This window comes from Triturus cristatus, chromosome 9 (genome assembly GCF_964204655.1).
Source record: "Triturus cristatus chromosome 9, aTriCri1.1, whole genome shotgun sequence".
In the NCBI taxonomy this organism is placed as follows: domain Eukaryota; kingdom Metazoa; phylum Chordata; class Amphibia; order Caudata; family Salamandridae; genus Triturus; species Triturus cristatus.
In genome coordinates this window covers 1,260,038,482-1,260,051,430 of record NC_140592.1, presented here as the reverse complement: position 1 = coordinate 1,260,051,430, position 12,949 = coordinate 1,260,038,482, and the positions used below count along the sequence as shown (strand labels likewise).

The 12,949-nt window shown below is 49.7% G+C and overlaps 1 protein-coding gene across 1 annotated transcript in view; it reads right to left on the bottom strand.

Moving 5' to 3' along the window:
- Nucleotides 1–12,949, bottom strand: part of SCFD1 (sec1 family domain containing 1) — an 836,081-nt gene that overhangs the window by 317,497 nt on the left and 505,635 nt on the right. The gene's annotated exons all lie outside the window — the stretch shown is intronic.

The following is a 12,949-nucleotide window of genomic DNA, read 5'->3' as shown; positions in this document are numbered from 1 at the left end:
TCGTGCCCACCCAGAGTCCTACCTGCCCCAGGTGCCCCAAGACTGTCTCCAGCCCACCCAGAGTCCTACCTGCCCCAGGTGCCCCAAGACTGTCTCGTGCCCACCCAGAGTCCTACTTGCCCCCGGTGCCCCAAGAATGTCTTGTGCCCACCCAGAGGCCTACCTGGCCCAGGTGCCCCAAGATTGTCTCCAGCCCACCCAGAGTCCTACCTGCCCCAGGTGCCTCAAGACTGTCTCATGCCCACCCAGAGTCCTACCTGCCCCAGGTGCCCCAAGACTGTCTTGCGCCCATCCAGAGTACCACCTGCCATAGATGCCCCAAGGCTGTCTCGCACTCACCCAGAGTCCCACTTATCCCAGATGATTGGATAGTGACAGCAGATTAAGGGCTGCCGGGCCCAGGTGATTGGATAGTGACATAAGAATAAGGGCTATGGGGTCCAGATGATTGGCTAGTGACAGAAGAGTAAGGGCTATGGGGTCCAGATGATTGGATAGTGACAGAAGAGTAAGGGCTATGGAGTCCAGATGATTGGACAGTGAACGAAGAGTAAGGGCTGCTGGGCCCAGGTGATTGGATAGTGACAGAAGATTAAGGGCTATGGGTCCCAGATGATTGAATAGTGACAAAAGAGTAAGGGCTATGGGGTCCAGATGATTGGATAGTGACAGAAGAGTAAGGGCTATGGGGTCCAGATGATTGGATAGTGACAAAAGAGTAAGGGCTATGGGGTCCAGATGATTGGATAGTGACAGAAGAGTAAGGGCTATGGGGTCCAGATGATTGGCTAGTGACAGAAGAGTAAGGGCTATGGAGTCCAGATGATTGGATAGTGAACGAAGAGTAAGGGCTGCTGGGCCCAGATGATTGGATAGTGACAGAAGAGTACGGCCTGCTGGGTCTAGATGATTAGATAGTGACCGAAGATGGGGTCCAGATAATTAGATAGTGACAGAAGAGTAAGGGCTATGGGGTCCAGATGATTGGATAGTGACCGAAGAGTAAGGGCTGCTGGGCCCAGGAGATTAGATAGTGACAGCAGATTAAGGTCTGCTGGGTCTAGATGATTAGATAGTGACCGAAGAGTAAGGGCATCTGGGTCCTGATGATTAGATAGTGATAGCAGATTAAGGGCTGCTCGGCCCAGGTGATTGGATAGTGACCGAAGAGTAAGGGCTATGGGGTCCAGATGATTGGATAGTGACAGAAGGGTAAGGGCATTGGGGTCCAGATGATTAGATAGTGAGAGTACAGAAAGGGCTGCTGGGGCCAGGTCATTGGATAGTGACAGAAGAGTAAGGGCTATGGAGTCCAGATGATTGGATAGTGACAGAAGGGTAAGGGCATTGGGGTCCAGATGATTAGATAGTGACAGAAGATTAAGGGCTGCCGGGCCCAGGTAGTTGGATAGTGACAGTAGATTAAGGGCTGCTGGGCCCAGATGATTGGATAGTGACAGCAGATTAAGGGCTGCTGGGCCCAGATGATTGGATAGTGACAGCAGATTAAGGGCTGCAGGGTACAGAAGATTAGCTGTCCTTAATCTGTGACTGCTGGGGCCAGAGGTGCAGATAGCAGCTTTAGTTCTGCTGGGCCTAGCTGTACAGTTTGTGAAGGTCTTCTGCCCTGACGTTTGTAAGATTTTTAAAGGTCTGTGGGTTAGTGTTAGAATGTGCAAGGTTCAGAAGCAGAAATAGGATGACAAACTCAATAATATGATAGATATGGTACTCACTAAGAAGTCGAGAATTTTAAAACCCCAGGTGTGAAACACGTGTCATAGACAATACAACCAAGAAACGAATTCCGCCAATACCGTCGAAAGATGCACCAATGTGAAAATATCACATTAATGATTTTGCTGTAAATCTAGCATTTAATACAATTGCAACAAAGAAATGTCATCCTAGTCCAGGTGGTTCATATCCATGGCTGATTATCAGTATAATCATGCAAAACATTTGTATTAACTATGTTTTGTGGGCATTCTAAAAATCTACCATAGTTCCAGCCCTCTTGACCCTTCACTGGACACCTATGGAAAAAAAACTTAGATCTTTAATAAATTAAAAGTAGGGTTTTGGAGTCTTGTTCTCTGATCAATACCTATATTTCAGAGATCAGGCCCCAGGCCTAAGCTCTTACACACAGAACTCAGGTCTTAGAGGGGCAGAAGCCCTGAATCTAAGCCTGAGCTCTCACATTTAGACTTCCGCTCTTACAGAACTGGGATTAGAGCCCAGGGGTGCTCACACTTCTGGACCTGGCCTCACACGGATCTGGAATTAGAGCCCATGAGTCTTGGTCTTGACTCCAATTCTGACCTTGCACTGCTAGACCTGCCCCTCACAGAACTGGGTTAGACCTCACGAGGCATAACACACTAGGAGCTCTGACGACTAGTCCTCACCATTCGCCGGAGCTGGGATCATGGCCAGGGACAAAAACAAAAAGATCTGACCATGTTGTTGGTGGGTCCCAACTTGGACGCTGCCCTCTGCTTCTGTCAACTCTTGTTAAACCAGTTATGCTGGATGCTGAATCCGCACTGATGTCTTGTGGCATGCTTCATCATCGGCTTCCTCATCCCACCCTGGTAAAATGATACTACCGTGGCGGAATCAACCTTAGTATGAGGGAGTTTTTTTTTATAATGCAACCACTTGATAGAGCAGACATCCAGATAGGATAAAAATACCTACAGGTAAACCAAAGGGAATACCTTTAATATTGGGTACATGAGGTACGATTAAAAATGAAGCACGGTGGATGATACGGAGATTGAATGACCCGTTCATACGGACTAGGCCAACAAGTTTCTGCACACGCTTGTGTTAAATAGTGGTCAGGGGCATTGATCTGGGCTAAAGGGATCCCTGCCTCTTACAGGTACTTCACACACATACATATTATTGTGGGAAACGGAATTTCCTACCTCCATGCAGATGTAATTGTAAGTGCTAACATGCCCTGGGATGCTACCACTTCCAGAGGTAGCTTCCCTCACAATTGGTTTAAGAGCCTAGAAGTCTTAAACATTTCTTCCAGAAGGGCGTGTGCGCGAACACGCACACACAGACACATACATATATAAAGAGTCTGTTGGTGGCTGTGCTTTCTGCTTTACACTGAACAGAGGCACAGAGACCAGCCTACTGGGTGCCCAGATTGATATTCAGGCCACAATGGACAAATGCTCCCCAGACCTGCTATATGTACCATAAATAATCTGTTAAGGAGTTTGCTAAATTGGCAATCAGCTCTTCGCTTACTACCTGAAAGTGATCCAAAAGATGAGTTCATTTTTTTTTTAACAGTACAAGGTATGAACTCTCAACAAATACTGCAAAAGTCGATGCTGGAGCTGGGATTATACCCAAGTGTCCTCGCCCCAGATCTGAGCTGTGCCCTGTTACAGCTCAATGGTATAGATGGGACTATACCCTAATGTCTTCGTACCAGATCTGAGCTGTGCCCTGTTACAGCTCAGTCGTACAGATGGGACCATACCCAAGTGTCCTGGCCCCAAATCTGAGCTGTCTCCCCTTACAGCTCAACTCGCTGGTACAGATGGGATTATATCCAAGTGTCCTCATCCCAGATCTGAGCTGTGCCCCGTTACAGCTCAGTGGTACAGATGAGACTATACCAAAGTGTCCTCGTCCCAGGTCTAAGCTGGCCCTGTTACAGCTCATCGGTACAGATGGGACTATACCCAAATGTCCTCGTCCCACATCTAAGCTCGCCCTTTTTCAGCTCAGTAGTACAGATGGGATTATACCCAAAAATCCTCATCCCAGATGTGAGCTGTGCCCTGTTACAGCTCAATGGTACAGATGGAACTATACCCAAGTGTCCCGGCCCCAGATCTGAGCTGTCCCCATTACAGCTCATCGGTACAGATGTGACTATACCCAAGTGTCCTCGACCCAGGTCTAAACTGGCCCTGTTACAGCTCAGCGGTAATGATGGGACTATACCCATGTGTCCTGGCCCCAAATCTAAGCTGTACCCCGTTACATCTCAGCGGTACAGATGGGGTTATGTCCAAGTGTCCGGGCCACAGATGTCAACTGTCCCCCGTTAGAGCTCAGCTCGCTGCTACAGATGGGATTATGTCCAAATGTCCCGGCCCCTGATCTGAGCTGTTCCCCGTTACAGCTGAGCACTACAGATAGGACTATACCCAAGAGTGCTCGTCCCAGATCTGAGCTGTCCCCCGTTACAGCTCAGTGGTACAGCTGGGACTATACCAAAGTGTCCTGGCCCCAGATCTGAGCTGTCCCCCGTTAGAGCTCAACTCGGTGCTACAGATGGGATTACGTCCAAGTGTCCTGGCCCCAGATCTGAGCCGTCCCCCGTTAGAGCTCAGCTCAGTGCTACAGATGGGATTATACCCAAGTGTCCTGGTCCCAGATCTGAGCCGTCCCCCGTTAGCGCTCACCTCGGTGCTACAGATGGGATTATGTCCAAGTGTCCTGGCCCCAGATCTGAGCTGTCCCCCGTTAGAGCTCACCTCGGTGCTACAGATGGAATTATGTCCAAGTGTCCTGGCCCCAGATCTGAGCTGAGCCCCGTTAGAGCTCAGCTCGGTGCTACAGATGGGATTATGTCCAAGTGTCCTGGCCCCAGATCTGAGCTGTCCCCCGTTAGCGCTCACCTCGGTGCTACTGATGGGATTATGTCCAAGTGTCCTGGCCCCCTGATCTGAGCTGTCCCGCGTTAGAACTCACCTTGGTGCTACAGATGGAATTATGTCCAAGTGTCCTGGCCCCAGATCTGAGCTGAGCCCGGTTAGAGCTCAGCTCGGTGCTACAGATGGGATTATACCCAAGTGTCCTGGCCCCAGATCTGAACTGTCCCCCGTTAGAGCTCAGCTCGGTGCTACAGATGGGATTATGTCCAAGTGTCCTGGCCCCAGATCTGAGCTGTCCCCCGTTAGAGCTCACCTCGGTGCTACAGATGGGAATATGTCCAAGTGTCCTGGCCCCAGATCTGAGCTGTTCCCTGTTAGCGCTCACCTCGGTGCTACAGATGAGATTATGTCCAAGTGTCCTGGCCCCAGATCTGAGATGTCCCCCGTTAGCGCTCACCTCGGTGCTACAGATGGGATTATGTCCAAGCGTCCTGGCCCCAGATCTGAGCTGTCTCCCGTTAGCGCTCACCTCAGTGCTACAGATGGGATCATACCCAAGCGTCCTGGCCCCAGATCTGAGCTGTCCCCCGTTTGAGCTCACCTCAGTGCTACAGATGGGATTACGTCCAAGTGTCCTGGCACCAGATCTGAGCTGTCCCCCGTTAGAGCTCACCTCGGTGCTACAGATGGGATTACGTCCAAGTGTCCTGGCCCCAGATCTGAGCTTTCCCCCGTTAGAGCTCAGCTCGGTGCTACAGATGGGATTACGTCCAAGTGTCCTGGCCCAGATCTGAACTGTCCCCCGTTAGAGCTCACCTCGGTGCTACAGATGGGATTACGTCCAAGTGTCCTGGCCCCAGATCTGAGCTGAGCCCCGTTAGAGCTCAGCTCGGTGCTTCAGATGGGATTACGTCCAAGTGTCCTGACCCCAGATCTGAGCTGAGCCCCGTTAGAGCTCACCTCGGTGCTACAGATGGGAATATGTCCAAGTGTCCTGGCCCCAGATCTGAGCTGTTCCCTGTTAGCGCTCACCTCGGTGCTACAGATGAGATTATGTCCAAGTGTCCTGGCCCCAGATCTGAGCTGTTCCCCGTTAGAGCTCACCTCGGTGCTACAGATGGGATTACGTCCAAGTGTCCTGGCCCAGATCTGAACTGTCCCCCGTTAGAGCTCACCTCGGTGCTACAGATGGGATTACGTCCAAGTGTCCTGGCCCCAGATCTGAGCTGAGCCCCGTTAGAGCTCAGCTCGGTGCTTCAGATGGGATTACGTCCAAGTGTCCTGACCCCAGATCTGAGCTGAGCCCCGTTAGAGCTCACCTCGGTACTACAGATGGGATTGTGTCCTGGCCCCAGATCTGAGCTGAGCCCCGTTAGAGCTCAGCTCGGTGCTACAGATGGGATTATGTCCAAGTGTCCTGGCCCCAGATCTGAACTGTCCCCCGTTAGAGCTCAGCTCGGTGCTACAGATGGGATTATGTCCAAGTGTCTTGGCCCCAGATCTGAACTGTCCCCTGTTAGAGCTCACCTCGGTGCTACAGATGGAATTATGTCCAAGTGTCCTGGCCCCAGATCTGAGCTGTCCCCCGTTAGAGCTCACCTCGGTGCTACAGATGGGATTATGTCCAAGTGACCTGGCCCCAGATCAGAGCTGTCCCCCGTTAGAGCTCACCTCGGAGCTACAGATGGGATTATGTCCAAGTGTCCTGGCCCCAGATCTGAGCTGTCCCCCGCTGTCCCCTGTTACAGCTGAGCACTACAGAAGGGATTACAGCCCAGGAGTCCTCCCTCCAAATCTGAGCTGTTATCCAATACAACTCGTCTCTCTCAGTGCTGGAACAAGGCCTGATCCCTCAGGCCTCTGAAGCAGGACTCATTCCCCAGGAGGCCATGCTCCAATGTCATCTCTTGCCACTAGACCTCCCGCCTACCAATGGTAGGCTCTGACCAGTGGTGGGCGCGGACTACAGGCATCAAACATCCTGAAGGGTTCTCGCTCGCCACCAAGAGTGGACGTATCCAAGTTTCAGGATTAGAGCGATCTCAAGTCTGATCCAATGGAAGACAAACACACCATGGCTCCTGCTGGCTTCAAGCTCTGAGACTAACACCGGCCCTGCCCTGCAGCCACTGTCTGTTCATGAAGTGAAGTTCACACATCAACAGCTGTACCTCGCTCGCAGCATCTGGACGGAAGGCAGCGATTCAAGATCTCAAACACACAATGAGTTAGGAATAGAAGCTCCTTATGCACTGTACATGAGGGAGAGTGCACCCCGCAATCACTGGCCCCTCACCACATCACACAGAGGGCTGCGCAGACTGCGCCTGTCGTCTGATGTGCAAATGGCCGCAGTGATTGCGGTTGGGGGGTATCTATTCATTCATGGGTCGTGCTTATTATGATACATTAACTTGTTTATATGGAAAAGCAAACATCACACAAGCCACACAAAACTGGCAGAGTGCCCGCTCTTTTCAGCCTTCCACCAGCGCATGGCGTGCGGGGCCCCCATTTTCAGATCCAGCGCTCACTTTGATCCCCCAAAATGCACTGACCTAGGCATGGCCAAGGTGGGGGGAGATTCAAAGCCATGTGTTCTCTGCTGCAAACCAAGTCACAGAGAAGCGCCCAGATCAAACAACAGCTATAAGGAACTGATTTAAAGCAATCATTTCCTTTAAGCGGTTTCCAACTTTGGCAGATAAACACATCTCGCTCTGCCCAGAAGAATGCTCCCTTTCATCCGAGCTCTCAAAGCATGCTTATGGAGGCCGAGCAAGTGCTTACACTTGAGACCTATTCAAGCAAGGCAACCCGCGGGAGCACAGCCGATGAGCAGAGGTTCACAAGCAGCCATGGCAGACTGGCACACCCTGGCAGAAGCACCGGCAGCCATGAGAGACACCAATCCGGGTAGAGTCAATGAGCCACCCGGTTCCCGCTCCTGTTCTCCACACGTGCTTTGTGCTCCCAACATACATGTATGAGGGCAAAAGTCATTCATGGGAGAGCTCAAATGTGCCGTGTCGTACACAGCTGCAGAAACAGAGAGAGGAGTCTGTTCAACACGTAAATAACGACTGCACATTATTTAGTAACCGAGCATCTCTTGTGTGTGAACACGAACGTAAAATCTGTTTGGCATGAAGGGGAATTCAGTACCTGCTTCGTACACACTGTCACTCAGAAGCTATTTCATATTAACTGTCACTCAGAAGCTATTTATTATTAACTGTCACTCAGAAGTTATTTTATATTAACTGTCACTCAGAAGCTATTTCGTATTAACTGTCACTCAGAAGCTATTTCGTAGAAGCTGTCACTCAGAAGCTATTTCATATTAGCTGTCACTAAGAAGCTATTTTGTATTAACTGTCACTCAGAAGCTATTTCGTAGAAGCTGTCACTCAGAAGCTATTTCGTATTGGCTGTCACTCAGAAGCTATTTCGTATTAACTGTCACTCAGAAGCTATTTCGTAGAAGCTGTTACTCAGAAGCTATTTCGTAGAAGCAGTCAGCAAGTAGTTATTTTGAATAAACTGTCACTCCGTAGCTTTTTTCTATGATCTGTCAGTAGTTATTTTGTGACAGCTGTCACTCAGTAGATATTTAGAATAAACCATCACTCAGTAGCTACTTCGTGTGAGCTGTCAATCTGTAGTTATTTCATATAAACCGTCACTCAGTAGCTATTTCGTATAAGCTGTCACTCAGCAGCTGTTTCATATAAACTGTCTCTCATTAGCTAGTTAAAGTGAGCGGTCATCGGTAGCTATTTTGAATAAACTGTCACTCAGTAGGAATTTTGTATAAGCAGTCAGTTATTTTGTAAAAGCTGTCACTCTGTATATATTTTGTGTAAACTGTCACTCAGTAGCTGTTTGTATATGCTGTCACTCAGTAGCTATGTCATGTGAGATGTCACTAAGTAGTTATTTCTTGTAAACTGTTACCCAGTAACTATTTCGTATAAGCTGTCACCCGGTAGATCTTTAATATAAGCGGCCACTTAGAAGCTGTTTCATACAAGCGGTCACTCAGTAGCCATTTCATGAGTGAGCGGTCCCTCACTGCTTATTTCGTGGTAAGCGAGTGTGATCGGACTCAGCAAAGCTAGGCTGCTTGCATACAGACCAAAGAAGGACTCCCCGCTGTATGCTGCGTCTTGTAGCCCTGAACGTGATCCTACAGGGATCACTGCTTCCAGCCCTAGTTCCTGGTAGAGCCCGCCAGTCACAGCTGGCTGAGGGCCAAGCACGTCACCCGGTCGCAGATCAGCACTGATGGATTCTGATGGCTCCTGGAAGGGCCGCCAGGCTCTCCGGCCAGGAATGTTGATCACGGATCCAATCTGCATCTCATGGGAAGAAATATTGTGTCTCTCATCAGGGTGCCTTCCTGTTTAATCCATCAACTGCACACGGTTTGCCCCTCTTACGTGACCACTTCTTTCCACCAAATCATTATAAATTTGGCTAAGAGAAAACATTTTTCATAAGACCATCGTTAATTTGAAACCAGAGTTTTGCAGTGGTTGGGAGAAGGGACAGTCCATTTTCCATAACTCCTGTGGGTTGGATCCCTGGCACCCATGAATGCAGACGGAGGCGCGAGGAGCAAAGCTGTACACGTGGGGCGGCGGAGGAGGAAATGTATCTACTACACGTCTTGTCCTACAGATTTTATTACAGAGCTCCACACAAGTCTCTAAGCGCCCCTTAATTTAGCAAATATGGTTTCCTGTAGGCGTGCAATTCATGGGCTTGAAAGTGGACAAGAGTACAAGGACCGTGGCCTGTGAGGACATGTTCGGTCACCCATATTCCTAGGGAAAGGGGCAAGCAGTGGCCTCGCCCTATCCTTTCCCATAGTGCTTCGAGGCTGTGTGGCTGGAATAATAAGGGCACAGCCAAGACATGGGTGTCCATGTATGGGAGCTCCGAAGAAGTGTGAGGACATTAATGTTTCATCTGTGCAACTCGGATCTTCGTAACATCCCTGTATCCATCAGGACCGCCCAACGCTGCTCCAATTTAGGAAAGCGTTGAAGACTCACCCTTTATAGAACGCTCTATCTCAGGGCATTAACAGACCATAAGCCGGCCTCCTCTCGAACTATTCGTTGACTTCATGCTCGTCTTTGGCCATGTACAGCGCTCTGCTGTCTTTACCTAGGTTCGTGCTATAGAAATAACGTAGTCAAACAAAATGGGTATGCAGTTCATGACGGGGCAAGGGGAGCAAGGTCAGCTGAGTGAGGGAATGTCCTCACTTAATGGCGGGAGGAAAGGGGGAGTCCTCCTTTTGGAGTTAGGGCCCTCACACACCCAGCCAGCAGGGTGTCATACTTCATGATAGGGCTTGCTCCTCGTCAGGTCGGCGCTGCAATACCTGACGGGCTCCCTATGAGGGGCTCTTTGGCGGAGATCTTTTATTCCGTGCCGTTTGTTGCCGTGGGTGTGAGGGGCCTAAAGGTGTAGATGTGTGTAGTGAAGGGTCAATGGACGGTGCAAAGGTTAGAACAGGAGATGGAAGTCCAGACAGAATAATTCTAATGAATATGGCTCCTACCCTGGTTAAGAAGTAGAAGTGGCGAACTCCTGATTTGATGCGTTAGGGTACCGCGCTCTGCTATGTGGTGAACATGTCTCTTGCCGTAGTGTCATAAGACCTGGCGGCAATTCATCAGGACCTAAAAACTGTCCATCTACACTCTTGCGGTTCTCTAGTTGATTAACCGTGCTAGACCACAGGAAGCACCTCAAATGCGGTAACCAGGGTAGGAGCCATATTCATTAGAATTATTCTGTCTGGACTTCCATCTCCTGTTCTAACCTTTGCATCGTCCACTGACCCTCACTCCACACATCTACACCTTTAGGCCCCTCATACCCACGGCAACAAACGGCATGGAATAAAAGATCTCCGCCAAAGAGCCCCTCATAGGGAGCCCGTCAGGTATTGAGGTGCCGACCTGACGAGGAGCAAGCCCTATGATGAAGCATGACACCCAGCTGGCCGGGTATGTGAGGGCCCTAATTCCAAAAGGAGGTGTCCCCCTTTCCTCCCGCCATTAAGTGAGGACATTCCCTCACTCAGCTGACCTTGCTCCCCTTGCCCTGTCATGAACTGCATACCCATTGTGTTGGACTTCATGTGGGCATGTATGCTGGACCTCGATAAAGCCCACAGTCCCCCTTTCTTGGTTAACAGAAATTCCATATACATACATAACGCAGGCAACGCAGCCCTGATGGTACTGGCCTGCCGACAGCAGTGAGCAGGAGGCAACATTCAAACAGCAAGAGTAAAACAAGTAAGGATGGGATGAAAAGAAAACAAAAATAACGAATTTTGAAAATCATGACTCAAAACAGCAGTGGTGTTGGGACTGGCAGGATAAAACAGAGACCAGGCAGGGACTCCAGATCTTGAAGGACAGGTCATCGTTTTCAGAGGTCCCTGCGTCAAGAGTGCCTTAGCTGCGCGTTCGCCTCGATGCCCAGGTCACACTCTTTAGCACACATTGCTCCTTTAGTTTACTGACATTGTCTGTATTTCATGCAGACTGATTTTGTTTTGTCCTGTATGTTTTCAGTGTCTCACTGTGCTCTGAAGCAGCAGGTGCTCCATAAAACAAGGCCTAATTCCAATGTTGGAATCTCAGTTACTTGACCGTATGTCTATCAGTCCCCTGAAATGTTTCTACCCTAACCCAGGAACTACCCGAAGCCGGAGGGTGAGGCCTGTAAGATTGAGCCAGTCCATCAACAGAGGACCTATCGGTGAAATCCCTTCATCGTTACTGTGGAACTCCCAAACGATGGCGGAAAGACCCCCTTGCAGCCCCTGATCCACACAAAGGCTTGTCACGTTGTATACAGTGCCATGATTTGGATTGTCTGTCAGGACGAAGAGGAACTCAAAGGAATGAGTGCGCTCAGGGCTGAGTCACATCTCGATGACCATCTCACCACCCATCAAGGGACCCGCATCCACCGCTCCTTCTACTGTAGACTGGGCTGTCTGGACTAAGACTCTGGGTCAAGAAGGCTGCAAGCCATCAGATGAAGCAATACTGGAAGGGCCCAAGGCTGGACTATGAACATACTGCACACTCTCTAGGCCTCTCCTGTCCAAAGAGCCGTGCGTCGCAGACGCCCTGGTCCTGGCACGGATGCTTCGGAGACCCCTCCCACCCTGACCGAGAACGAACGCATCTGCTACCAGAAGGTTTGTGTGTCTCGAATAAGAAAATGAATAAAATCAGTAATGAGATAGCAAAGACCTGAAAGTTTACAACTTGGCAAGACAGCAATGCACACTGAGGAGGAAGTTGTTTTACATATTCATGTGACAAAAGATCTACACAGCCGAGAAATGTCAATAAAGTCATTGTTGAAGCACTGCTTGGCTGCAACATCATGTGTCCTGTGGAAATCTCTGTCTGAGAACACTTCGGATGCAGCCAAACTCTTCATTTCAACTCTGGATTGAATCGAATGGCCTGTCTTTCAGCCCTCGTACGTAGCAAGGTGGACCCAAAGAAGACACTTCCACCGAGTTAACTTGGACTCCAATGACTGTGTCTTCGATGTCCGACAGAAGCACACACTGCTCTCCAGTCCGGCGCTAGGCGTCTGGAGGGGTCAATCAACCACAGTAGGAGGTTTGCAGGGTCTCAGGCAGCCTCTGTGCAGCAGGGGTCTCTTCCAGGTACAAGAACTCGAGAATACTTGGATCAGAGGTAGCCACGCCCACTCCCTCAAGAGATCGTATTTCAGTGACTGTAGGGTAAGGCAACGTCCTAAATAGTGTCTGACCACACCCTCATCTCCTCTTCTAGCACAACTAGCTAGTACTAGACAAACAGCCTTTGGATTTTGGACTAGGGCCTGCTGACTCTCGGATGTTTTGTAGACTAATGGCACACAGCAGCCCTGTTTAAGGCATGCAGGACTGCAGTATAATCTGAAGAGTAATGACACTTCTCTTTCTTCAATGGATAGATTTTCAGTATTCACAGATTCTTTCTGAGGCATTTTTTCATTTCAGTTTTGTGAGGGATCGAAGATCTTGCTCATTGGAAGGTCTTGCTTCATGTCCCCTGAGAGCCCTCCGAGTATGCCTTGAAAGATGCACAACTGAAACTCATATCAAAGACACTGCGATTTACGCAATGGTGCTTCATGGACAGACTTGGCAACCGATAAAAGGAAAGATGCGACAAGATTTCAAGGACACGAGAAGCAACCGCTGAAATATCCAGGGCCTGCAAATAGGCACAGAAAGGGAATTGGGCGCCCCT